The 5,099-nt window shown below is 41.3% G+C and overlaps 1 non-coding gene across 1 annotated transcript; it reads right to left on the bottom strand.

Annotated features, from left to right (window-relative positions):
- Window positions 1-589: 589 nt before the first annotated feature.
- On the bottom strand, window positions 590-697 carry LOC112716981 (small nucleolar RNA R71). Its single transcript, XR_003160537.1, has one exon. It is a non-coding gene; the product is annotated as a small nucleolar RNA R71 (small nucleolar RNA).
- Between the last annotated feature and the right edge of the window lie 4,402 nt (window positions 698-5,099).

The raw sequence follows: 5,099 nt of genomic DNA, 5'->3' as shown, positions 1-5,099 counted from the left end.
AGGAATCTCTATACTGTGACATAGAGGATTCCATATTTTCTTGTTTTCTTCTCTTTCATATGAGCAGGAGGAAAGACAAAAGCATTCTTGTTGAGGCTGACCCTGAACCTGAAAGAACCTTGAAGCGAAAGCTAAGAGAAGCTAAAGCACAACTCTCTGTAGAGGACCTAACAGAATTCTTCAAAGAAGAAGACATGGCAGCCGAAAACAACAACAATGCCAACAATGCAAGGAAGGTGCTGGGTGACTTTACTGCACCTACTCCTGACTTCTATGGGAGAATCATCTCTATCCCTGCCATTGGAGGAAACAACTTTGAGCTTAAGCCTCAATTAGTTTCTCTAATGCAACAAAATTGCAAGTTTCATGGACTTCCATTGGAAGATCATCATCAGTTTTTAGCTGAATTCTTGCAAATCTATGACACTGTCAAGACCAATGGGGTTGACCCTGAGGTCTACAGACTCATGCTATTCCCTTTTGCTGTAAGAGACAGAGCTAGGATATGGTTGGACTCACAAGCCTGAACTCTTGGGAAAAGCTAGTCAATGCCTTCTTGGCAAAGTTCTTTCCACCTCAAAAAATGAGTAAGCTTAGAGTGGAAGTCCAAACCTTCAGACAGAAGGAAGGTGAATCCCTCTATGAAGCTTGGGAAAGATACAAACAATTGATCAGAAAGTGTCCTTTTGACATGCTTTCTGAATGGAACATCATAGGTATCTTCTATGATGGTCTGTCTGAATTGTCCAAGATGTCATTGGACAGCTCTGCTGGAGGATCTCTTCATCTGAAGAAGACGCCTGCAGAAGCTCAAGAACTCGTTGAAATGGTTGCAAATAACCAATTCATGTACACTTCTGAAAGGAATCCTGTGAACAATGGGACGAATCAGAAGAAAGGAGTTCTTGAGATTGATACTCTGAATGCCATACTGGCTCAGAACAAAATATTGACTCAGCAAGTCAATATAATTTCTCAAAGTCTGTCTGGAATGCAAGCTGCACCAGGCAGTACTAAGGATGCTTCATCTGAAGAAGAAGCTTATGATCCTGAGAACTCTTCAATGGAAGAGGTGAATTACATGGGAGAACCCTATGGAAACACCTATAATCCTTCATGGAGAAATCATCCAAATCTCTCATGGAAGGATCAACAGAGACCTCAACAAGGTTTCAACAACAATAATGGTGGAAGAAACAGGTTTAGCAATGGCAAGCCTTTTCCATCATCTTCTCAGCAACAGACAGAGAATTCTAAGCAGAGCCACTCTGACTTAGCAACCATGGTCTCAGATCTAATCAAAACCACTCAAAGTTTCATGACTGAAACAAGGTCTTCCATTAGAAACTTGGAGGCACAAGTGGGTCAGCTGAGTAAGAAAGTTACTGAACTCCCTCCTAGTACTCTTCCAAGCAATACAGAAGAGAATCCAAAAGGAGAGTGTAAGGCCATCAACATGGCCAAATTTGGAGAGGAGGAAGAGGCAGTGAGCGCCACTGAGGAAGACCTCAATGGACGTCCACTGGCCTCCAATGAATTCCCTAATGAGGAGCCATGGGAATCTGAGGCTCACACTAACACCATAGAGATTCCATTGGAATTACTTCTACCATTCATGAGCTCTGATGAGTACTCTTCCTCTGAAGAGGACGAAGATGTCACTGAAGAGCAAGTTGCTAAGTACCTTGGAGCAATCATGAAGCTAAATGACAAGTTATTTGGTAATGAGACTTGGGAGGATGAACCCCCTTTGCTCACCAAAGAACTGGATGACTTGTCTAGGCATAAATTACCTCAAAAGAGACAGGACCCTGGGAAGTTCTCAATACCTTGTACCATAGGCACCATGACCTTTGAGAAGGCTCTGTGTGACCTAGGGTCAAGCATAAACCTCATGTCTCTCTCTGTAATGGAGAAGCTAGGGATCTTTGAGGTACAAGCTGCAAAAATCTCACTAGAGATGGCAGACAATTCAAGAAAACAAGCTTATGGACTTGTAGAGGATGTTCTGGTAAAAGTTGAAGACTATTACATCCCTGCTGATTTCATAGTCCTAGAGACTGGGAAGTGCACGGATGAATACATCATCCTTGGCAGACCCTTCCTAGCCACAGCAAAGGCTATGATTGATGTTGACAGAGGAGAATTGATCATTCAAGTGAATGAAGAATCCTTTGTGTTTAAGGCTCAAGGATATCCCTCTGTAACCATGGAGAGAAAGCATGAAGAGCTTCTCTCAAAACAGAGTCAAACAGAGCCCCCACAGTCAAACTTTAAGTTTGGTGTTGGGAGGCCACAACCAAATTCTAAGTTTGGTGTTGAACCCCCACATTCAAACTCTAAGTTTGGTGTTGGGAGGTTCCAACATTCATCTGAGTATCTGTGAGGCTCCATGAGAGCCCACTGTCAAGCTACTGACATTATAGAAGAGCTTGTTGGGAGGCAACCCAATGTTATATTTATCTATTTTCCTTTATTATTTTATCTTTTCTATAGGTTGATGATCATGGGAAGTCATAAAATCAATTGAAAAAGCAAAAATAGCATGAAAAATAGAAAGAAAAATAGCACACCCTGGAGGAAAACTTGCTGGCGTTTAAACACCAGTAAGGGCAGCAAATGGGCGTTTAACGCCCAGTCTGGCACCATTCTGGGCGTTTAACGCCAGAAAGGGGCACCAGACTGGCGTTAAACACCAGGAAGGGGCAAGAAGCTGGCGTTAAACGCCAGAAATGGGCACCAGCCCGGCGTTTAACGCCAGAATTGGCAGAAGGAGCATTTTTGCTCGCCACTTGGTGCAGGGATGAATTTTCCTTGACACCTCAGGATCTGTGGACCCCACAGGATCCCCACCTTCCCCACCACTCTCTCTCTTCTTCACCCATTCACCAATCACCTCAACACCTCTTCCCCAAAAACCCCTCACCTATCAAATCCCACTATTCTCTTTACCACTCACATCCATCCTTCATAAAACCCCACCTACCTCACCATTCAAATTCAAACCACTTTCCCTCCCAAACCCACCCATAATGACCTAACCATACACCCCCTCTCCACTCCTATATAAACCCATCTTCAATCCTTCATTTTCACACAACCTAAACACTACTTCTCCCCCTTGGCCAAATCACAAAGCCACATCCATCTCCTCTATTTCTTCTTCTTCTACTCTCTTCTTCATTCTTTTGCTCGAGGACAAGCAAAACTTCTAAGTTTAGTGTGGTAAAAGCGTTGATTTTTGTTTTTCCATAACTATTTATGGCACTTAAGGCCGGAGAAACCTCTAGAAAGAGGAAAGGGAGGCAAAAGCTTCCACCTCCGAGTCATGAAAGATGGAGAGATTCAACTCAAAGGTGCATCAAGACCACTTCTATGAAGTTGTGGCCAAGAAGAAGGTGATCCCCGAGGTCCCTTTCAAACTCAAAAAGGGTCAACTTTGATCAAATGTTGGACCAAGTCCTCATGGACACCACTAAGAAAAGGATGTAGCAAACAAGAGATCCCACTCATCATGAAATCCCTGAGATGCCTCAAGGGATGCACTTTCCTCCAATATGGGACAACTAAGGGTGGAGCACCAAGAATATTCCATCCTCCTCCATGAAATTAGAGAAGATCAAAGAATCATGAGAGAGGAGCAACAAAGGCAAGGAAGAGACATTGAGGAGCTCAAGCACTCCATAAGATCTTCAAGAGGAAAAACAAGCTGCCATCACTAAGGTGGACCCGTTCTTTAATCTCCTTGTCCTTTATTTCTCTGTTTTTCAAATTTTTATGCTTATGTTTATCTATGTTTGTGTCTTATGATCATTAGTGTCTTAGTGTCTATGCCTTAAAGTTATGAATGTCCTATGAATCCATCACCTTTCTTAAATGAAAAATGTTCTTAATTGAAAAAGAGAAGAATTGTATGAATTTTGAATTTTATAACAAATTAATTATTTTGATGTGGTGGCAATACTTTTGATTTCTCAATGTATGCTTAAACAGTGCATATGTCTTTTGAATTTGTTGTTCATGAATGTTGGCTCTTGAAAGAATGATGAAAAAGGAGACATGTTACTGAGGATCTGAAAAATCATAAAAATGATTCTTGAAGCAAGAAAAAGCAATGAATACAAAAAAAGGAAAAAAATAATAAAGTCATGATCCAAGGCAAAAAGAGTGTGCTTAAGAACCCTGGACACCTCTAATTGGGAACTCTAGCAAAGCTGAGTCACAATCTGAAAAGGTTCACCTAGTTATGTGTCTGTGGCATGTATGTATCCGGTGGTAATACTGGAAGACAGAGTGCTTTGGGCCACGGCCAAGACTCATAAAGTAGCTGTGTTCAAGAATCATCATACTTAACTAGGAGAGTCAATAACACTATCTGGATTCTGAGTTCCTATAGAAGCCAATCATTCTGAATTTCAAAGGATAGAGTGAGATGCCAAAACTGTTCAGAGGCAAAAAACTAAAAGCCCCGCTCATCTAATTAATACTGATCTTCATAGATGTTTTTGGAATTCACTGCATATTCTCTTCTTTTTATCTTATTTGATTTTCAGTTGCTTGGGGACAAGCAACAATTTAAGTTTGGTGTTGTGATGAGCGGATAATTTATACGCTTTTTGGCATTGTTTTTAGTATGTTTTTAGTATATTTTAGTTAGTTTTTATTATATTTTATTAGTTTTTAGTTAAAATTCATTTTTTTGGACTTTACTATGAGTTTGTGTGTTTTTCTGTGATTTCAGGTATTTTCTGGCTGAAATTGAGGGACCTGAGCAAAAATCTGATTCAGAGGCTGAAAAGGACTGCAGATGCTGTTGGATTCTGACCTCCCTGCAGATGCTGTTGGATTCTGGCGCGCTCTTAGTTGTGTTGCAAAGTAGACATCTTGGGCTTTCCAACAATGTATAATAGTGCATACTTTGCCCGAGATTTGATGGCTCAAACAGGCGTTCCAATTCAGCTCAAGAATTATGGCACAAGAATGGGAGTTAAACGCCCAAACTGGCACAAAAGCTGGCGTTTAACTCCAAAAAAAGTCTCTACACATGAAAGCTTTAATGCTCAGCCCAAGCACACACCAAGTGGGCCCGGAAGTAGATT

This window comes from Arachis hypogaea, chromosome 1 (genome assembly GCF_003086295.3).
Source record: "Arachis hypogaea cultivar Tifrunner chromosome 1, arahy.Tifrunner.gnm2.J5K5, whole genome shotgun sequence".
Taxonomy (NCBI): Eukaryota; Viridiplantae; Streptophyta; class Magnoliopsida; order Fabales; family Fabaceae; genus Arachis; species Arachis hypogaea.
Note: the sequence above shows the minus strand (reverse complement) of the source record. Positions and strands in the feature narration are given on the sequence as shown.